General features: G+C 42.3%; 1 protein-coding gene across 1 annotated transcript in view; it reads left to right on the top strand.

The window, feature by feature from the left end:
* Window positions 1-336: 336 nt before the first annotated feature.
* The window catches only part of NRTN (neurturin), a 221,881-nt gene continuing 198,161 nt past the window's right edge, over window positions 337-24,056 (top strand). Inside the window, exon 1 of the mRNA XM_063916677.1 lies at window positions 337-1,176. The gene's annotated coding sequence lies outside the window, so the exon portion shown is untranslated. The remainder of the gene's footprint in view (window positions 1,177-24,056) is intronic.

Genomic DNA, 24,056 nt, shown 5'->3' with positions numbered 1-24,056 from the left:
TTAGCTAACAATCTTTCATGTTACTGATGCTTGAAGACTGCAATTAGCTATAATGAGACAATTCTACGATCCATTAAGCTTGTCAATGTCTTTATTGCACTTTCATCCTGCATAGATCTTTTAAGAGAATTCCCATTGGTATTTGAAACTGAATTTCATGTGCAAGGCTGCACAGTGTGCCACAGGGTTAGTCAGTGGCTCAAGGGTTAAAATGTCATATTTTCTGTAACCTGATATTGGCCAGCAGGAGGAGTTAGTGAGAAAAGAAAGATTAAAGTTAGTGGGAAAAAAGTCAGAACCTTACGCAAACATAGACACACACATATATATATATACACACACACATTCACCCTCCCACCTCCAGCCCTTCCTTCAAGAGAAACTCCTTTTCTCCTTCCAGCAAGGTTCTGGGTGGCTGAGAGAAGGAGGAAGATTAAACATTAGACTACTGCTAAAAATAATTAATCCAACAGCATGAGAATCCGACAATCCTAAGAAGGAGTTTTCTTATCCACATTCACACACCAATAAAACAAATTCCGAAGAAGAGGAAATTAAGAAGGATTTATCAGAAGCTTATTACAAAAAAATTGTATTAGTGACAGAACATAATATTTGGGGAATTTCTGAGAAGCCCCATATAGTGTAAAGGATAGATCAGGCTAAGTGGAAGAAGTGAGTGTTGCTTAACGTGTTAGACACATGACATGCCTCCAGAGACACGTATGTTAATCAGCTGCACTTATATAATGAAGCAGCGATAACTTCTGACAGCTCTTGAATGGGAAAATCTACAACAAACCTACTCGTTGGATTTACAAGGAATTACAAGAAGACGAAACATGGATTTTTTTTTTACATTGTATAAAAGAATTACTGAGCAGCGTTGATTTGAGATAATCCAGCTTGTGTGGAATCCTGCTTTATATGTGACAAGTAGGGGACACGATGGGCAGTAAGTGGCTGTTGTGATGCTGGGCAGTTCCTTCCAGATGTTACAGCCTCTCTAGAGGTGTCCAAGTGACCTTTGCAATAGCTGACTTGACTGTCCCAATGGAAGATACAGACGTATCCACGGTCAACCCATCTTTATGGCTTTGTGCTTGCAACAGTAGATTTGATATAAGGACAGGAGACCCCAATATTTACTAACAGTCTGGATTGTCCGGGCTAAAGGTAAGTTAATTGAAAGTAAAAGCAGTTTATTTTCTGATGCCAGGCAATTTCATAAAGTGTCTTTCCTGGCAAATTTGCAATCAGATACCCCACTTTAAAAGTTCAGCTCAGATACAAAATTCTTAATTGAATAGTAACATTTGCTGTAGAGCATTGAGATGGCAATCTTTAGTTTCTAAAGATGAGGTGCTGCTAGTTTGTGTACTGTACAAAAGACCGATATAAATGATTCTGTCAGCTGCATGTAGATGTACTTTTCAGGATACCTTAGGGATAAATGTCTTATCCAATCTTAGTTACAACTTAAGACAACACTGAAAAGGATTGTGTCAATTAGAACTTGTCATTATGTACAGTAATCTGTCTATTGAGCGTCTTGTAAAATTACCCTTCTTATCATTGTACAAATATACGATCTCATTGAACCTCACCTACACCTTATAAATTGCACTGTGAGGAAATAATCTTATATTTTAAATTGCAGACACTGCATACTGGTTACACCTGATCCTGGAACCACACACAATCACACACACACACACACACACACACACACACACACACACACACACACACACACACACACACATTTATTGTTGTATTGTGATACCATTATGTACTGTAATTGATATTTGTAAAGTTTTAATACATACACAGCATATTCTGCCAGAGTGTTTTAGACTTTGGAATTCTATTTTTCCATTTGCTATTGCATAATTTGTTTTGTTTATGGTGAAGAGACAATAATTAGATAAAACATATTGCATATGGTTTATAAGGCACCTACATATCCCTCAGTGATGTACACAAAAGTATGGCAAATTATTAAAAATTAGTCACTTTGAATAGTTATCACCTCACATATTACATGTGGTTTGTAACCCACCTAAATATCCCTCAGTGACGTACACAAAAGTACGGCAGATTATTAAAAAAGTCACATTGATTACCTCACAATGTAACATTTTTACAGTGAGAGATGTTAACTACAGCTGAAACTGAAAGATGTGTTGTCATCGCAATAATGCATTTTGTTTTCATCTGTGATCAGTACAAAGTAGAGATTATCACATAAACCTGTGCAATGTCACAGTCCGACAGCTTCCAGCAAAACCAGGGCATCAATGTTATTAAGTAATTCAATGTGAAATACTCTATATCTAACACCTACACAGTAGCTCTGTGTCTCCTGATGTTACAGCATACACTGTGTTAAGAAAAGAGTTAAAACGCTTCCAGATGAAAAGACAGTAGATGTCAATTCCATACTCCTGTATGGATTTTGCATGAGGCTCATCTTTAAACATTTCTTTTTACTCCAAAAGCACTGGAATATAGATTAGTTTAACACAACACAACACAAACCCAATGTACATAAGTGCATTCCAATATGTCTAATACACAATTGATAATTTAGAACTAGACAAAACAGAAAAATCTGCTTTAATTAAATCATATAGGCTGGCTACACTCTATAGTATTGATGTATCCATATAAAAAATGTAATTAGTTACTCACTGCAAGATGTTTAGCAATAAATTCTATTTCTGGCAAGCTAACACTAATATGTCTACAGCTTTCAGATATTTGTCTGTTTTAATATCACCACAGATAACTGATTGCTCATAGCATGCAATTGTACCATTTAAGGTACCGTATACTGTATTATTGTGATATAAGCAAAATTGGACATCATCTCTCTCACTATAGTGAGTATTATCAAACCCAATTTTCTGAAAATTTACAGAAACAGCAGTTTCTGCATAATTTAGCCCAATGCAGGAAATTTCACAGAAATGTCCTGCAAAAGGCTAACTACTGCAGACCATAGTCCTCATATGGGGTTAACGGGGCCTGCAGTCTGAGTTTGATCCCATTGGTTCACGCTATCCTCAGCTGGTAGAAACCGCTTTATGCCTACAGAGTGATTCTAGCAGGAGAGGGATTTTACGATCCCTCTCCTGCAGCCTCCATCTGGCACCAAAATCAGATATTGTGTGTATGTGTGGTGTCGGTTTCCCAGGAGAAGCCTTTTACAAATGTAATAATACCCCCAGAATGTAACTTGCAGGGACAGCGGCTACCACTACCACTGTCGCTGCGAGTTACCGTTACTACATAGCTGGACCATTTTTGTTGAAAAATTAAAAAAGTCAGTTGCGGAAAAGACTGATTATTATTAATACATAAATAACATAGCTAAAATGCAATGCAACTAATAGTCAAGTGACAAATGAGCCATCTGAACTATTCCTGATAATGTGCAACCACTAGTCGATCGCACTACCTTCAATGGAATATCAGACATGTGTGAATCTGACAATGTGCAGCTGAATAATTGCTTCACAGTAGATAGAAAGCCAGCACACATTGCATATGTCCTGATAATCTGTAGTCTGTAGGGCACACTCAATGGAAAACCAGCATACTCAGCCCCTGTCTAGATAGTAAGGAGTCAGATTGCTACACAACAATAGATAGAAAGTCAGCACACTCTGCCTGTGCCCTGATTTGTTTTGTTTTTTTGCATTGTGGTAGACATATTACTTCAAATATACAGCTGGTATATTTTGCAAGTGTCCTAATAAACTGTCAGTCACAAAATATATTACATAAAAAGGCAGTACACTCTTAAATTTGTCCTGGCAATCTGAAATCTGGAGGCACGCTACTTTGGAAAGACAGCATGGTGACCAGTCCTAATTATCTGTAGTCTAAAGGTCATATTGAATTGGAAAGTCAGTCTACTCTGAGCTAGCCCTGATAATCTGAGGTCTAGAGGTCATATTGCATTGGAAAGGCAGTCTACTCTGAGCCAGTCCTGATAATCTGTAGTCTAGAGGTCATATTCCATTGGAAAGGCAGTCTACTCTGAGCCAGTCCTGATAATCTGAGGTCTAGAGGTCATATTGCATTGGAAAGGCAGCCTATTCTGAGCCAGTCCTGATAATCTGTAGTCTAGAGGTCATATTGTATTGGAAAGGCAGCCTATTCTGATAATCTGTAGTCTAGAGGTCATATTGCATTGGAAAGGCAGCCTATTCTGAGCCAGTCCTGATAATCTGTAGTCTAGAGGTCATATTGCATTGGAAAGGCAGTCTACTCTGAGCTAGCCCTGATAATCTGAGGTCTAGAGGTCATATTGCATTGGAAAGGCAGCCTATTCTGAGCCAGTCCTGATAATCTGTAGTGTAGAGGTCATATTGCATTGGAAAGGCAGCCCATTCTGAGCCAGTCCTGATAATCTGTAGTCTAGAGGTCATATTGCATTGGAAAGGTATCCTGCTAAAAAACAGTCCCTGGTAATCTGTACTCTGGAGACATCAATACATTGGAAAACAGACTAGCTTGAGCATGTTTTTCTAATCTGTAATATGTAGTCTGGAGCTCATATTACATTAAATTGAAAGAGTTTGACCTGTTATTCTGTAAACTGGAGGCAGCATTACATAATATAGATTTACAGAACACCCTGAACCTGTCTTGATAATCTGTAATCATGAGGTCACATTAGTATATTCTGTAATCTGGAGGTCATATTACTTTAGATATAGTTGATAATATGCAGCCTGGGGGTCACACTATATTGGAAAGGAAGAACATTTTGAGCCAGTCCCCATTATCAGTAACCTGTAGGTCACGTTACACTGGAAAGGCAGAACACTCTGGGCCTATCCTGATAATCAGTAGTTTGTTGGTCAAGCTACATTTGAAAGACAACACTGTGGCATTTCCTGATAATATGTGGACTGTAGCTCATACTACATTGGAAAGACAGAACACAGTTTTTTCCTGAAAATCTGTAATCTGAAGGTCACATTATATTGGAAGGCAGAACAGTGTGGCCAAGACCCATAACAGGGTGGCAGTGTACTTATGACATCATGATGGGCCACTGCCTCTGGGAAGCAAAGCTCTGCCCAGAATGTGGTAAGGAAGCTTCAGGGAGCTAAGCAGGAGTGTTACTGGATAGGCACCCTGCAAGCCACACGCATGTGCTGTGGAGCAGCAGTATTGAGTTATGAGCCCATTTACTCATGTAATCTACAGAATAACTGGTCTACTCCTATTGCAACACTAAAGATAGATAAATATGAAGGACACTAAATGTAACTATAGTCCCAAAAAGATGCAACAAAAATTGCATTAGACTGGTGACACCTGTTACAGTGATGTGAACAAGGCAGATAGGTCCCTTGTGGACAGGGCCCTCTTAACAGCATTGTAGACCATAGGCAAAGCAATGCCCCAACTGCTGTCATGTGCCATCTCTCCAAATGCTTCCACACAGTGAATGGCTGTCAGCACTCCAATAGGTGGATAGCTCCAGTCATCCACCAATCAGCATCCTGCCAGCCATTTACTTTTTGTCTGCAGGCTCGGAGACAGGTAAAAAATGTTACCTCGTCCTCGCTGCTATGGTTGTGTGACCAACACACACCTCTGCTCGAAGGCCTCTAGAATTATGGGGACGTGGGCAGCTGCCCAGTGTGACTATACATTAAGATAGCGCTGCTTGTGGATGGTCTGCTATGATTAGATTTGTGTGAACTTGGAGCACATACTAATGGGACACCATTATATCTTAACAGTCATCACATGTAAAAGAAGTGCCTAATTCTTCCCGGGTGAGATTATTCATGCAGATGATGCCTACTAATGTTGTACTAGAGACCTTGTAAGCTTTGAGTATAAAGTATGCCTGTCTTGGTGGAGACGAATCCATGAACTGTATCTGAAGGCAATGCCTTTTGTCCTGATGTCTATGGGTGGGATGTACTAAAGAAAATGCTGTAAAACCCCCGTTTTCGGGGGTTTTACCGCATATTCAAATGTACCATCACCCGACCGGCGCGTTTTCGCCGATGAGGGTATCGCCATCTCTGGATGCCGATACCCTATAGAATCCTATGGGCTTCTTTTCGCCGGCCGCTGCAACCCGCCGCAGATGCCTCCCCCCCTCCCCCCCAACATACCTTCCTCCAGGAAGCCTGGAGCCGGAAGGTAATCTCCTCCTCCCCCTAGCAACGCAGCCGGAGGTCCTTCCGGATGCAGGGGGGAGGAGGAGGCACCGGGTTAGCCTGCTGCCTGCTTCCCGGCAGGGGAGCAGGTGAAGATCCCGAGGAGGTGATGGAGACCCCCCGCACACCACCTTACAGGTATCACGCGGGGACTCCGTCACCGCATTGCGATTTTGATCGCATATGTTAGTACATATGCAATCAACATCGCTGCGATGCGCAGTGTGGGGCGGCGATGTATCTTAATACATCCCGCCCTATGTGTGTACAACATGTTACATTAAAGTGAAAGGCAGTCTCTGGCTTCCCTGATATCCTGTTATGGAAGAATATATTTTTCAATAAATAAAATGCAAGTCCTTTTACTAAACCTCTTTGCAATAAGAACATTTCAGAGCATAGAAACATAGACTTCCAGGGAAAAAGAGGATATGTGCCGAGTTAGAAATTGTTTTACTTATTTTTATTCAGAACATTCATCAGGGATTTAGGACAGCTTAGAGAAGTATAAGATAATTGGATGTGATATTCAGTAATTATTTTTCTGCTGACCACCCAGTGTGTGTCGTTGATCAGCTGACACTATATTCAGCATACGTTTATATAAATGTATTTATACAGGGAATTTAAAGCAATAAAAGTTGAAGCTATTTTGCCGCTGTCTCTTGCTCGAATCTTTTAAGTCTGGAAGACTGCCAGACAGGACAAGGTTGCTATACTGTACACAGTGGATGTATAAAAATAGTAACATAGTTTACAGGTGGCGATTATAATATATTCAAAGCTCGGCTTTCCACACAGATTTAGCTCAAATTTACATTTATGGAAGGATTGATTACTCCTAAATTTGATATTGATTTAAGCTGATGTACTGTGGATCTCAAAGAAGGGCAAAGAACCCTACAATGTAATCTTATTGGAAAGTCACAGTTGTTTTGGGGTAATAATGTTTGATTTCCTAACTCGAATGTCACCTTTGCAGCCACCTTTCTCTTTGCTTGAACTACTTACATTAACTATTATACTGAAGTTGTAAAGTAAGGTTTTAGCCCCAGACAGCATTGGCAAGTGGCCCAGGCTGAATTTCAAGTTTAGGATGTTGTGGGCTTATTAGCGTAAGAGAATGAATCAATATGGCATGTGCAGTGTGCTTCATCAAAAATGGCCTTTGTATAATTGATTTAATGGCTTAGGGGACTATATATTAAACCCTGATATGCCCTGCCTCTGGTAAAAAGGTCTGTTTTTATTGTAATTAGGTCTGTATGCTATTTTACAATGACTGCAGCTAGCTGCGGTTATCTCCCATTATTGCTGGGAGCAGCCCCATTCTGCTACAGCTAGATATTGTCAGTAGCTCTATCTTACAATAGCTACGTATCAAGTGATTAAAAAGGATTGCAGCAGTAAAACAAGTACAGTCTCTGATTATCTCAGGATGACGATAGTGGGGATTGATGTACCGTAGGAAAAAATACTTTTATTCTTAAAATAAAGCATTTGTTCTGTTAGTAAATTAATTAAAATAATTTTTTCTATTTTTTTGTAATTTATTTACTTTGTTTTTTAATCAAATTGGCACTGGAAGACCAAGTTTAGTGTGCATCTGTGACCCAGCAAGGCCAATGACTGGTGGTGTATTAAGTCTATGCTTACTGCTCAGTTCCAAGAGCTCCTCCGAGGCCTCTCCTGGCATTCAGGAACCTCTCAGGGCACCCCACAAGATGGACATAGGTGTTACCAGTGAAACAACCATGCCACCCCATTGCCACCCCATTGCATACCTGCCAGTCAGCTTCAATGATACTTTTGCACTGTGAGGTGGAGTCATTCAAAGTTGTCTAGCACACTGGGCCTCGAATATGACAGTTATCGAGGATGGCTGAAGCTTTTTTGGGTACTATGATGGGCGTGAACATGAGATGCAGCTACAGTACATGTCAGGGCTGGATTAAGCCTTGGGTGGGCCCAGGGCACTTAAGACAGGGGTGCCCAGGGGAAGGGAGGTGTATATTACATTATCCATACCTCCCAACATGACCCATTCCAGGAGGAACAAAATGCTCTCTACCCGGACTTCCCTCTTAATATATGATTTGAACTATTTAATTGATAAGAAAGGTATTTCAACATAGATGATTGTGTCCCTACTGGAATAGGTCATGTTAGGAGGTATGGATTGTGTATATTAAAGTGAAACCAATGGTGTATATGAGATTTAAACTAATAGTTTAATAATGCCAGGGTTTTCTTGTAGTGGAATAAAGGCAACTTAACCTTAAAATAAACACAGAAAAATAAAATCTATAACTTACCTTGTCACATGCAAGAATAGCAGCAGCCTCTACAGAGGAGGACACTCTCTGTGTGTTTCTCTCTAGACCCGAATACTCTCACTAGATAACAGACACCCAGGTAGGACCCAGACACCCAGACGGGGAGGTGGAGAAGCTGGGGTCCCTTGGTTACTTAGAGCTCTCTACCCCCTCCTATCTATCCTCTGGTCAGTAGCTCATGAATCCTGATACTCCTGTGTCTCTGTCTCTGTCCTTCTCACGTTCTGGCTGCCTGGTTCTGCTACTGCACATGTAAGAGAGCTAGTGATGTCAGTGTGCTCCATCCAGGGGGCCCCCTGATAAAGGGGGCCCGGGGTACAGTATGCCCTGCGTCCCCACCTTAATATGGCTATGGTACATGTACTGTAATTATGCCAGTCATTGATTTGTACAGTGAACATGGATATCAGTTCACAAAATAAGTATATGTTCATGTCTTGTATTCAGCATTTGGAAAAGACCATTACCAAATACTGTTAATATCTGTATGATTCCATCTGTCCCAGTTGTGTTTGTCATGTGGTAAATACAGCCAATGTACTCTTGCTGTTTAACCTCAGCTTAAAGATAATGTTTTCATGTGTTGTGAGTTAGAAATAATACTTTGCTTGGTTTTTAGTTCTTGCTCATAACAATTTTTAATTGTATGCTTCAAATATATCCCTTCTGAAAAATGCTTCTATTCTGTATAAGGAGAGTAACTGAGCTGTTGATATTTATTGAACATTTCTAACCAATTAGATATAGATATTTTTTTCTTTGTACCAGAGTTTCAGTCAATGCTGGCAGAGCAATTCAGTAAATGAACTTCACCATACCTCCCAACTGTGTCTAGGACTTCTTAGGACTGTCCTGCCATCCCACCCACAGGCCGCAGTGTCCTGCAATGGGTGGGTTGGGGGGAGCACACACTGCTGCCCCCAAGTAACAGGTGAACAGGTGGCATCTATTCACAATGTAGGGGGAGTCTGGGGGCTACCCCGGCATCTCAGAGAGTGCTGGGCACGCCCCCACAGTGATGAGAACGGGGGGCTCCATACCTTTCCTTTAGGCTCCAACCCCTTTGTGGTCATGCACATGCCTTTGGCGGGCGCATGGTAAGTATGCTTCACTGTTAGTAAAAATGTTACAACAGAGTTTACACTTTAGAAATGGTTAATCAAAGGAAAACATTTTATTATAAAACGTTGTTCTTTCAATATAAAACAAAGGACCAGATTCATGTTTGTAAGTAAAAAAAGCAAGAACAAACCATGTTGCCATGTAAGGGGAGCAAATACATTTATATTCTTTCTGTACAAATTAAGTACTTGCTGCCATGCAGCCCACAAATGTTATTTTTACACCGCAATTTAGAGTTCTGTTTGAACACACCCAAATCTAAATCTCTCTGCACATGTTACATCTGCCCCACCTGCAGTACAGCATGGTTTTTCTTGCTGTTTTCCTTTACTTACAAACATGAATCAGGCTCATAATCAGTAGAATCAGGTGCTTAAATACACAGACATTGAAAAGCTAAAACCTTGTAATTTGTTGTCACTTTTAACAGAGCAATAAAAGTGTGTTCTTAAAGCTTTCCTGCATCATACGACGAGAATGAAAATATTCAAATGCCTCAGGTGGCATCTTGGCGTCTTGTGAAAATAGACACCACCTGCCGGCTTCTCTGCTCCGCTGCTGCATCCGAAGATCAGCATTGGATCATCTGTGTGAACATCGGTCATCTGAGTACTCAGGATGGCTGCTGTTTTCACGCTGCAAAGGCCAGTGAATCTGTGTCCCGTCGGGTTTGAGTACATGTCTGAATTAAGGGTCTAATTCAGACCTGATCGCTAGTCTGCGTTTTTTCACAGCCTGCGATCAGGTCTGTACTGCACATGCATATGCACTGCAATGCACACGGGCATCAGACAACAACAATGGGGATTGCCGGTCAGCGATGGGTATGTGCGAAGATCCATTAGCACGGGCGAACATAAGTAGATTGACAGGAAGAGGGCATTTGTGGGTGGCAACTGACCGTTTTCAGGGAGTGTCCAGGAAAACGCAGGAGGGACCAGGCGTTTGGAGGGAGGTATTCTGACGTCAGCTCCGGCCCCGATCATCGCAGCAGCTGTGTAAGTGCTGGGCTGAGCAGAAACTGCACAAAAACAGTTTGCACAGCTCTGCTACACATGCGATCGCACACTTGCACAGTGAAAATACACTGCCCTGTAGGCGGCGACTATCTGATCGCAGGGCTGCAAAAATCGTACTCAGCGATCAGGGCTGAATTACCCCCCAGGTCCATAGTGTACGATGTACTTATTGGCTGATTTATCAAAAAGTTTTATCATACATAAAACTCTTTGCGTATGATAAATGGTGCCCCAGCCAATCAGCTCCCAACTGTCATTTTTCAAACACATGACAGCTAGGAGCTGAACGCATGACAGTTAGGAACTGTTTGGCTGGGGCACTATTTATCATATGTAACGAGTTTTAAAACTCATTGCGTATGATAAATCTTGTTGATACAATAAATCTGCCCCCATTATGTGCATTACCATAGAATATACCAATGTATGTTACTAAATAGTAATGCTTCAAAACACAAAAGGAAACTTTGAAATTGACTAAAAAAGTGCAGTGAACATTTGCTAGAAAGTGTGAATGTACAGGTCCAATCACTTGCATTGCTGTTTGGCCTATTCAATTCAAAATCATGTCTAATAAGCTTTGAGATCACCTACTAAAAGTTTCCCCTTGTGCATTTTATCTTGTGACAAAGGGCCTTCCTCATTGAATTGAGATACTTTTATCATTGTAGTCCTTCTTGTTATGAAGATAGATGTTCAAGCCTTGGAGAGTGATAAAGTGGAGAGTTGCCCAAAGCAACCAATCAGCTTCTGTCTTTTCAAAGACTGTGCAAGACAAATGGTAGTTAAGAGACCCATACACACTAAACGAGTCCCCGCCGATACCGATACTGGCGGCAGCGGGGACCCGGCGGGGTGCCAGCATTGGCAAGTGCATACACACTTGCCGATGCCAGCAGGGAAGAGACCAACAGCGGAGGTGTGGCGGGTGGAATGACTCCCATGCTGCATCTACAGCATGGCTGTTGTTAATGAGAACCTCCCTCGTGTATACATGTCCAGACGAGGGAGGGGGTCAGGGTCGGATTGGCCCACAGGGTTACCAGGGAAAACACCGGTAGGCCCCACTGCCTGAGTGCCCACTCCTTCCTCTAGGGATCAGGTTCCAGACTGTGCACTTGTATTATACATGGTAGATATGTTGCATTACACTGCACTAGACTATTGTGTATTTCAAGCCTCTGTGGAGGCTGGCCACACCCCCTTTGTAGGCTGGCCACACCCTTAAGTATGGGCCCCTAACACTGCATTCTCCCGGTGGGCCCTTCATGCCCCAGTCCGACACTGGAGGGGGTCATTAATGATGCGCATTGTTAATGACATTGAGTGTACACACTGGACGAGATTGTAAAAGATCTCACTCAGATTGGCCCTTCTGAGCGAGATCTTTTACTTTCTCGTCTAGTGTGTATGGGACTTTAGAATCTAATTGGTTGCTTTGAGAAACTTCTCCACTTTATCACTCTCCAAGGCTTGAGACATCTCCCCCATGATCTCTGTACCAATGAGCCAAGTGGCTCTTTGCTCCTCTATAAAAACTGCCACATATATTTAAAACATAATCAATCAACTAAGCAGCATATGTACTGTTGCCTCTTAGATAACGAACATTTAAAACATTATACATGGTGTTATTATGATCATGTTATTCCTGCAGGGTGGAATTGTTAATTGGCCTTTACCCAGCAGAATTAAATTTTCTCGGTCATTTGTTAAGGTTCTGCTAAAAAGAAGACAGTGTTTTCCATCTGCTCTGTTTCTTTACACAACGCATTTAGTAATTACACAGACCTCGCTGTTTTGGTATAAAAAAAATGAGCTTTTGATGTTGTTGTTGTCAGCTGTCCAGACCACAGTGTATTTTCCTCCTCAGATGTTATCCTAACAGAAAGTAAATGTAGAAGTGCAAGTTTATACTACCTCTATTTCTCTTGTTTATAGAGTAACATTATATCAGTAGCAACTTATGCCTGGTGGATTACCAAATCAGTTGTGCTGATGGTGTTTGAAAGAAGTCTTTATGTTATATATAATGGGAACATTTTTTTTCATTTGGAGAGTAGTCAGTATAAGATTTTTTAACAAGTTATCTGTTGCAGGGTGGTGGGGTGAAAGCTTTGTTGCAGGAAAATCTCTTGCTGAGGAGATTTCAAAACTCAATAGGCAACTAATTGGTTATAGATAGGAAATGATGATAGTTTATCGTGATGCACTGCGGAAAGGATAGAGATAACCTGCAGGCAAGGGAATCTGGAATCGTTGCTGCTTATTTTTAGCAAATATTCACCAGTATAGCCATACTTTGAAACTTAAAAAGGTTTTATAATAATAATGGAACAGAATATTTACAGGGCCATATAATGCCCCCCATGGTTAGCCTGTAATAATGCATTCCTTGTCAAAAGATCTAGAACATACTTTTTATTTATTTTGCAGCAAAGTTCTACAAGAGGAGCTACAGAGGATACAACAATAGGAAACCTTCTGTGACTTAGAGAAATACTTAGAAATTGTGATGCTATGCTGATTTACTGTTTATACTGTATTATTATCAGACTTTGGGGTCTATTTACTAAGCCTTGGAGAGAGATAAAGTGGAGAGAGAAAAAGTACCAGCCCTTCAGCTCCTAGCTGTCATTTTTTAAACACAGGCAGTGCCATGGCAGTTAGGAGATGATTGGATGATCCGTCCACTTTATCTCTCTCCAAGTCTTAGTAAATAGACCCCAAAGTACCAGCCAGACAGCTCCTAACTGCCGTGTTACAGGCTGTGTTTGAAAAATGACAGGAGCTGGTTGGTTGGTACTTTAGATCTCTCCACTGTATCTCATTCCAAAGCTTAGTAGATAGACCCGTTATTGTTTTAGAAAATTTACAACTGTTTGGGAAATCTTGTCAGTGAACACAGATGCACTGTCCAGTTGGGGGAATAAATTGACATATCAGAAAATAGCTGTAGCACTTACTTCTGATCTCTTCCATTCATAGGCTGTACATATGACTTACTCTATTATGGCTGCTAATTTTAAAGTAGAGTTATTAATGTTTTATCGGACTCACTTACTGTTTTTACTGATAACCCCAATAAACATGGCAGTAATTAAAAGCAATGGCGTCTTGTTTATGCCAAACCATTGCATCTGACTACGGAATAATGCTCTTAGGAAAAATCTGCAAGCGCGCGTAATAGTACATGGTACAATGCACTTACTGACAATGACATTAATTAACATTTTGTCTGGAAGTTATTTATGAGATTTAGCTTTAATTGATCTACCCCACGTTAAACTATGAAAGTAAATGTCTGTTTATTGCTATGGGTTACTCCACATTTGCTGCTTTTTAAATAACCCCAAAGTACTAAGACTCTTAGAGCTTAAATAATGATATGAAACAGGAGGAGGTGTTAGAAAAGCTGTTATTTAAAGCAGAAGTTGGCATAACAGGAATCAATTTCAGAGGGTACGTAAAGGGAATACAGTATATTGTATATTGAGATCCAGAAGGCATGATTGGTAGGAATTACTTGAATAATAGGTGTTATAGTGAGGTGTTAGATGGATTAAGGGGAAAAAAATTATCTGGATCAGGTGGAGTAATACACAAAGGGTTAAACAGGCGTAATAAAATCATGGCAGGCTTTGGCTGGCATAATGTGTGTGTTGATTTAAAAGATGTTCAGGCCAGTTCACACAATAAATGAGCCACACATGTTTGCATTGCTGGGAGACCGAGGCAGCACTCGGACAGATGGCTCAGCTTAGCCGGGAAAAGCCTTCAAATCCAAAACACATTGACAGAGCTGCTCTGAGGGGGCTCAGAGAACATGCGTTCCTCTCTGCTGCCCTCCAGATGGCTGCACAGGGCAGGAAGTGAGGTGGCAGGAGGCAAACACAGGGCCAATGATACACAACATTGACAAGGGAACAATGTAGCAGTTATGTGCTGCACCTGAGCAGGAGAACAAGTGTCTTATATAATTAGGATATTATATGGTGACATTACAATACAGCTAACTTTAATACAGACAACTGTTTTTATTATTATTATTATTATTATTATTATTACTATTATTATTATTATTATGTTTTACAGTTGTTCATGCTAGACATGTATTGGTATAAATAAGAAAGGAAGATCAGTGAGGTATGAATTTTCTGTAAGATATTATATACAGTTACACAGTAACAGTACCTTTAAGTAATAAGAAATTAGTAAGTGATGATGACTTATTATTAATTCAAATATAAACCATTACCTTTTGCAGGTAGGTACAGGCATTAAATTCCAAATCTGTACCTGTATTCATACATATGTAGCCTAAGAATATGATATGAGCACAAGTTTATTATAGTGATCTAATCCTTTGTGGTACAATGGGCTTTCATTACTACCATGCAGGAGATGTTAAAGACTAGTGCGAATGGACATATATGAGATTCCTGCCTGTGTTATTACCGAGTTTTGTTTTATCATTGTTGTTTCCGATTGTAAAGTGCAATAGAATTTGCTGCACTTTAAAATAAACTGTTAATAAATACATTTGTCAAATTTTTGCATAAAATATACAATTATGTTCCGTGCATTCACAAAGAAAAGTATTATGCTTGTGTCTATATGCAGATTCGGTCATATCTTACTGTTACTACTCCCTTAATTTAATAAGGTGCAAGTTTGTTTAATGAAACTCACATATTGTACATCACGTGAAATTGCGCATCTGGGAAATGCGAGATTCAACTAGAATTTCCAATTTGCGGTACCCCTGGCAAGATTGTGTGACTTTACTACAGAGGCAGAACTCTGGGAGGCAACGGAGTCATCTGCCGCCGGGCTCCTGCTCTGAAGGGGGGCACCTCTCCTCCAATTCTGTGACACCATTGAATTAAGTTAATTGATAGCTGTCGCTGTCTTTTCAATGGCCGACTTCCTCACTGGTCCCTGCACCTTACAAATCACACCCTCTATTATAATGAATATACACATTTTACAAGTGTCACACCCAGAATTAGAAACCACAACCTATAACACTGGAAGCAGACACCTTACTGATGAACCTGTTGCTCCTGTATAGGAAATATGAGAATTTTAACTACTGTATATGAAGATACTTCTCTGACAATTACACGTAACTTCATATAGTTAGAATTCTAATGCTTCCTATACAGGAGCAAATAGCTCCATCAGTAAAGTGTCTGCTGTTAGTGTAACAGGTCATGGGATCTAATCCCACATACACACTTATCTTAATACAGGTTGAGTATCCCATATCCGAAATATGGACTTTTTTGAGTGAGATAGTGAAACCTTTGTTTTGTGATGGCTCAATGTACACAAACTTTGTTTAATACACTAATTTATTACAAATATTGTATTAAATGACCTTCAGGCTGTGTGTATAAGGTGTATATGAAACATAAGTGCATTCTGTGTTTAGATTTAGGTCCCATCACCATGATATCTCATTATGGTATGCAATTATTCCAAAATACGGAAAAATCCGATATCCAAAATACCTCTGGCCCCAAGCATTTTGGATAAGCAATACTCAACCTGTACTTGCTCACAAAGGTTCTTCATGACATTTTGTGGCAGTCTCGATTTTTGATTTTGGTCTTCCAAGACAAGACCACTAAGGGGTGTACTACAAAGTGACTCCAAATCCATTTGTATCCTTCTTATTTGGATAAGGGATACTCAACCTGTATAGGAAATAGGGGGGCACCAATATTTATCTTGCCTCCGGGCAACTGGGATGAACTTACGCCACTGCTTTACTACAAAAAGCAACCTGGGAAAAGTGCATGAAAAAAGTGGGGAACCATACTGGACCCCCAAAAAGTAGCAACTGATAGCAGGACCATACAGAAGGCTGTTAGTGGCCATAAGGAAAGCACTGGATGTTTTTAAAAGGTGTCACATGGATGATTTTTGTACTTCTTATTAATGGTGGAAAAATGATAGCAAGAGTTTTTTGTTTTTGTTTTTTAATCAAATTAACGTCTTTCCAGCATATTTGCCTTTAGATTACTGCAGGAAAGAAAATCCCATTTTGATTTAAAGGGGAAGATAACAGATTTATAAATTTTAATTAATTTCATTTGTACTTTTATTCTTTTAAAGTCTGTATCTTTTTCAGTTTTATATGGTAAATGCAACTTTTGCATTTGGCAGCATTGTATCATATGTATATAAGATAGATATGCCGTATTTTATTGTGTACAAATTGCATAAGGTGCCTTTAGCATTTGCAACGTTGCTATACTTTTTTTTGCTCCTGTCCTGACATAAATCCAGCACATGTGCTACTGTGCAAAACTGGACAGATCCTGATAATTGCAGACTTTTGTCTAGACTCATTTTAGGCTGTATTTTTTATGTAAAATGAGTCCAACTCTACATCTTTCTACACAAAAGCAACAGTTGTCTGCGTACACATATGCAGCATCGCACACAGATCATGCAAATATTAATCTCCTTAATGAGGATATAGTCATTTAAGTGCCCCATACACTAGAACGATAATGCCAGATTTCATCCAATTTTGGGCATTTGGGCCGATATATCGGGTGAAATCGGGCATTTTGGAGGTGTTTCCGATCCAATCCGATGCGTATTCCCGTGAGGGTCGGATAGGCTCCCCTAGATCGTTAGTGCTGCACTCGTGATATGTCGGTTCCCGCAGGCATGGCTGGGATCACATACGATATATTGCATGCAAAATCTACCGAATCGTATGGAACCACTCCTGGAAAGCTCCCAGGAGAGTTCAAGGGAAATCGCCTCCAACTTCAGCCTCAGGACATATCGTTGTAGTGTATGGGGCCCTTTAGACACCAACACCTTACGTCCTAGAGGATGCTGGGGACTCTGTAAGGACCATGGGGATAGACGGGCTCCGCAGGAGACATGGGCACTTTAAGAAAGAACTTAAGGTATGGGTGTGCACTGGCTCCTCCCTCTATGCCCCTCCTCCAGACCCCAGTTTACTACTGTGCCCAGAGGAGACTGGGTGCAATACAGGGAGCTCTCCTGAGTTTCCTGAAAGAAAGTATATTTGTTAGGTTTTTTATTTTCAGGGAGCCTGATGGCAACAGACTCCCTGCATCGAGGGACTGAGGAGAGAGAAACAGACCTGCTTTAATGTTAGGCTCTGTTTCTTAGGCTACTGGACACCATTAGCTCCAGAGGGATCGGTACGCAGGTCTCACCCTTGCCGTCCGTCCCAGAGCCGCGCCGCCGTCCTCCTCGCAGAGCCGGAAGATAGAAGCCGGGTGAGTATGAGAAGAAAGAAGACTTCAGAGGCGGCAGAAGACTTCAGATCTTCAATGAGGTAACGCACAGCAGTAAAGCTGTGCGCCATTGCTACCACACAGCACACACAAACGGCAGTCACTGTAAGGGTGAAGGGCGCGGGGGGGGGGCGCCCTTGGCAGCAATAAAACCTCTTTTTCTGGCAAATGTGTATATATACAGCTGGGCACTGTATATATACAGAGCCCCAGCCAGGTTTTTCGATATTGGAGCGGGACAGAAGCCCGCCGCCGAGGGGGCGGGGCTTCTTCCTCAGCACTCACCAGCGCCATTTTCTCCACAGCACAGCGCTGAGAGGAAGCTCCCCGGACTCTCCCCTGCTTATCCATGGTGAAAGAGGGTTTTAAAGAAGGGGGGGAGCACATAATTGGCGCAATATACAGATTACAGCGCTATCTGGGTAAACATATTGTGTGTATTTTCCTGGGTCATTGGCGCTGGGTGTGTGCTGGCATACTCTCTCTCTGTCTCTCCAAAGGGCCTTGTGGGGGAACTGTTTTCAGATAAGAGGATTCCCTGTGTGTGTGGTATGTCGGTACGCGTGTGTCGACATGTCTGAGGTAGAAGGCTCTCCTAGGGAGGAGGTGGAGCAAATGAATGTGGTGTCTCCGTCGACAACGCCGACACCTGACTGGATGGATATGTGGAATATGTGGAATATTTTAAGTGCTAATGTGAATTTATTGCACAAAAGATTAGACAAAGCTGAGGCTAGGGAACAGCCAGGGAGTCAACCCATGTCTGTCCCTATGTCGCAGGGACCTTCGGGGTCTCAAAAGCGCCCACTATCCCAAATAGTAGACACTGATACCGACACGGATTCTGACTCCAGTGTCGACTACGATGATGCAAAGTTACAGCCAAAATTGGCTAAATGAATTCGATATATGATTATTGCAATTAACGATGTTTTGCATATCACAGAGGAACCCCCTGTCCCTGACACGAGGGTACACATGTATAAGGGAAAGAAACCTGAGGTAACCTTTCCCCCTTCTAATGAGCTGAACGAGTTGTGTGAAAAAGCCTCTACAAAATCCACCGTATGACGCTGGGGCTCCGCTAAGGGAGTCCGCCCCGGTGGGGGCACGTCTTCGACTTTTCAGCCACATCTGGGTTCACTCACAGGTGGATCCCTGGGCAATAGAAATTGTTTCTCAGGGTTACAAGCTGGAATTCGAAGAGGTGCCTCCTCGCCGGTTTTTCAAATACAGTAGGCCCTGCCGGCTTCTCCCCCAGAAAGGGAGTTAGTGTTAAATGCAATTCACAAATTGTATCTTCAACAGGTGGTGGTCAAGGTTCCCCTACTTCAACAAGGGAAGGGATAATACTCAACCCTGTTTGTAGTACCGAAACCGGTTCGGTCACACCCATTTTAAATTTAAAATCCCTGAACCTATACTTGAAAAGGTTCAAGTTCAAAATGGAATTGCCCATAGCGGTCATCACCAGCCTGGAGGGGGGGGGGATTTTATGGTATCCCTGGACATAAAGGATGCATACCTTCATGTTCCTATATATCCACCTCATCAGGCGTACCTGAGATTTGCGGTACAGGATTGTCATTACCAATTTCAGACGTTGCCGTTTGGGCTTTCCATGGCCCCGAGGATTTTCACCAAGGTAATGGCGGAAATGATGGTGCTCCTGCGCAAGCAGGGTGTCACAATTATCCCGTACTTGGACAATCTCCTCATAAAAGCGAGATCAAGAGAGCAGTTGCTGAGAAGCGTGTCACTTTCACTGAAAGTGTTACAGCAACACGGCTGGATTCTCAAAATCTCGAAGTCGCAGTTGGTTCCTACGACTCGTCTGACCTTCTTGGGCATGATTCTGGATACGGACCAGAAAAGGGTTTATCTTCCGATAGAAAAGGCTCAGGAACTCATGACCCTGGTCAGGAACCTATTGAAGCCAAAACAGGTGTCAGTGCATCACTGCACTCGAGTCCTGGGAAAGATGGTGGCATCGTATGAGGCCATTCCCTTCGGCAGATTCCATGCGAGGACCTTACAATGGGACCTACTGGACAAGTGGTCCGGGTCACATCTACAGATTCATCAGTTGATCTCCCTGTCCCCCAGGGCCAGGGTATCTCGCCTGTGGTGTCTACAGAGTGCTCACCTTCTAGAGGGCCGCAGGTTCGGCATTCAGGACTGGGTTCTGGTGACCACGGACGCGAGCCTCCGAGGTTGGGGAGCAGTCACACAGGGAAGAAACTTCCAAGAACTTTGGACAAGTCAAGAGACTTGTCTTCACATCAACGTACTGGAGCTGAGGGCCATATACAACGCCCTTCGTCAAGCGGAGACCTTACTTCGTGACCTACCGGTTCTTATTCAGTCAGACAACATCACCGCAGTGGCTCATGTGAACCGCCAAGGCGGCACAAGGAGCAGAGTGGCAATGGCGGAAGCCACCAGGATTCTTCGCTGGGCGGAAAATCATGTAAGCGCACTGTCAGCAGTGTTCATTCCGGGAGTGGACAACTGGGAAGCAGACTTCCTCAGCAGGCACGACCTGCATCCAGGAGAGTGGGGACTTCATCAGGAAGTCTTCGCACAGATTGCAAGTCAGTGGGGACTACCCCAGATAGACATGATGGCGTCCCGCCTCAACAAAAAGCTATGGTGGTATTGCGCCAGGTCAAGAGACCCTCAGGCGGTAGCGGTGGATGCCCTAGTGACACCGTGGGTGTTCCAGTCGGTTTATGTGTTTCCTCCTCTTCCTCTCATCCCAAAGGTGTTGAGAATAATAAGAAAAAGAGGAGTACATACAATTCTTATTGTTCCAGATTGGCCGCGAAGGGCCTGGTATCCGGATCTGCAGGAGATGCTCACAGAAGATCCGTAGCCTCTTCCTCTAAGGCAGGACCTGTTGCAACAGGGGCCCTGTCTGTTCCAAGACTTACCGCGGCTGCGTTTGACGGCATGGCGGTTGAACGCCGGATCCTAGCGGAAAAGGGCATTCCGGATGAGGTCATTCCTACTCTGATATAGGCTAGGAAGGACGTGACGGCTAAACATTATCACCGTATATGGCAAAAGTATGTTTCTTGGTGTGAGGCCAGGAATGCTCCTACGGAAGAATTCCATCTGGGCCGTTTCCTTTACTTCCTACAAACTGGAGTGAATTTGGGCCTAAAATTAGGCTCCATTAAGGTTCAGATTTCGGCCTTACCCATTTTCTTTCAGAAGGAATTAGCTTCTCTCCCAGAAGTACAGACTTTTGTGAAGGGAGTGCTGCATATTCAGCCTCCTTTTGTACCTCCGGTGGCGCCTTGGGACCTTAATGTGGTGTTGAGTTTCCTTAAGTCGCACTGGTTTGAACCACTTAAAACGGTGGAGTTAAAATATCTCACTTGGAAGGTGGTCATGTTTTATCCTTGGCTTCGGCTAGGCGAGTGTCGGAATTGGCGGCTTTGTCTCATAAAAGCCCCTATCTGGTTTTCCATATGGATAGAGCGGAATTGCGGACCTGTCCTCAATTTTTGCCTAAGGTGGTGTCATCTTTTCATATGAACCACCCTATTGTGGTGCCTTTGGCTACGCGAGACTTGGAGGATTCCGAGTCCCTTGATGTAGCCAGGGCTTTGAAAATTTACGTGGCCAGAACGGCTAGAGTCAGAAAAACAGAAGCACTGTTGGCGCTCCTGCTTCAAAGCAGACTATTGCTCGCTGGATCTGTAACACGATTCAGCAGGCTCATTCTACGGCTGGATTGCCGTTACCAAAATCGGTCAAGGCCCATTCCACTAGGAAGGTGGGCTCTTCTTGGGCGGCTGCCTGAGGGGTCTCGGCACTACAGCTGTGCCGAGCTGCTACTTGGTCGGGTTCAAACACCTTTGCAAAGTTCTATAAGTTTGATACCCTGTCTGAGGAGGACCTCCTGTTTGCTCAATGGGTGCTGCAGAGTCATCCGCACTCTCCCGCCCGTTTAGAAGCTTTGGTATAATCCCCATGGTCCTTACGGAGTCCCCAGCATCCTCTAGGACGTAAGAGAAAATAAGATTTTAAACCTACCAGTAAATCTTTTTCTCGTAGTCCGTAGAAGATGCTGGGCGCCCGTCCCAAGTGCGGACTACTTCTGCAAGACTTTTTTGCTTAATAAAGGGTTATGTTATAGTTTCATCGGTCTCGGACTGATGCTATGTTGTTTTCATACTGTTGACTGGTTAGTTTATCACAAGTTATACGGTGTGAATGGTGTAGGCTGGTGTGAATGTTGCCCTTGGTTTAACAAAAATCCTTTCCTCGTACTGTCCGTCTCCTCTGGGCACAGTTCTCTAACTGGGGTCTGGAGGACGGGCATAGAGGGAGGAGCCAGTGCACACCCATACCTAAAGTTCTTTCTTAAAGTGCCCATGTCTCCTGCGGAGCCCGTCTATCCCCATGGTCCTTACGGAGTCCCCAGCATCCTCTACGGACTACGAGAAAAAGATTTACCGGTAGGTTTAAAATCTTATTTTTATCTGCATGCAGGATCGCAGTTGCAGCCTGAGCCATGCCCCAAAAATGGTTGCGACATGTCTGCATTTTTGCAGACACTCCCCATAATCGCCCACAATGGTCCCTGCCTGTCAATCCCTTTGCAAAGAAATCCTCACTGCCAGCGACATCGCTAAGGTACCTTGGCTCGTACACAGTACGATCACAGTGCATGTGTAGTCGGCCAATCATTGCTCTTCTGTGTAAATTTTGGCATAGCGTACACTTATGAATAAGGCCATTAGCAGGGGCCCCTGTGCAGACTCCGGGTGGGCCCTCTCCTCTTCATGGCGCAGTAGGCTCTGGAATTATGCCATGTTCCTGAGACTAATTTCACTGCTGTGCATGTGTGGCAGCCATTTTGGCTGTGATCTTTGCCGCGGCTGCAGCTTCTGACATGGGACTCTGGAAAGGTAAATATAAAAACATGGGTGCCACCAAATATAGAAACGCCAATGACCGTAATGCAGTCATGCAAAAAGTTGTTACAGAGATGACCCAGACACATTTTGATAAATTGAAACAGGTTTGTTCAGTAACATATTTATAATGGATGCATTGGGCATGAGGTCAAGGTGGCACCATGCAACCCACTCTGCACCCAAAACTTTCAACAGCTCTCTTTGAGGGAGGTACAGTAATAGGACTACTAGTCCCTTGACTGCATCTGAAGAGTGTACCAAAAATATGCAGCAAGATTGCACAGAAGATATGTGACATCATATTTGTAGGACGTGGGAGACAAAAACATTCTAACCACAGGTCTAAAAAATCATATACTGCCTATGGTTAAGCTATTGGATGTGTCATGTCACATAACATATTAATATTATATGTTTGCTTACCATGTTACATGTTGTTCTCATGTATAATCATTCATTCCATATAGTCCAGTTGCATATTCTATCATTGGTACATGAATCAGTTATATCGTTGCAAGTAATGTACAAAAAATTATGATCATGTATAACATTAAACTTACACTTGATCATTGTTGTTTTAATATTAGTTCAATTGCATTTACTGTATGTCATTATTATACTGTTACTTCATTTCCTGTGTGAGATTCTATTAAAAACTGTGCTATTTAATGTCTGAAGAAAAGTGATGTACATCCGGTATTTCAGACTAGTCTCTAAGATGGTCAGGCATGGATTACAGGCTAATGGCGTTACTGGTACACAAGCACTTCCTTATGAGAGAAGTAGAGTCCATAATTGATTCCTGCATCACAGAGATGTAAAAGTTGGGTGTTCCTGCAATTATAAACAACTTGGTAGCATCTTAGGAATTTGGTTGTTGCATAATACACTGGAGTGTCTGCTTGTATAGTGTATATCATAACCCAATTTTCAGTTAATCATTCTACCAAATTCTTTAATTTGAGCATTTACATGAATTATGTTATTAACATAGAGATCTGAGTAAAAATGAAGTCTGGGAACTGATATTTGGAATAGTTATTGGAGACTTCTTTTAGGATCCAGTTTATGGCATGGAAAAAAGTGCCCCTCTGTAGGTAATACAGGTTGAGTATCCCTTATCCAAAATGCTTGGGACCAGAGGTATTTTGGATATGGG

This window comes from Pseudophryne corroboree, chromosome 1 (assembly GCF_028390025.1).
Source record: "Pseudophryne corroboree isolate aPseCor3 chromosome 1, aPseCor3.hap2, whole genome shotgun sequence".
NCBI classification, from domain to species: domain Eukaryota; kingdom Metazoa; phylum Chordata; class Amphibia; order Anura; family Myobatrachidae; genus Pseudophryne; species Pseudophryne corroboree.
This window is presented reverse-complemented; position numbering and strand designations above follow the sequence as displayed.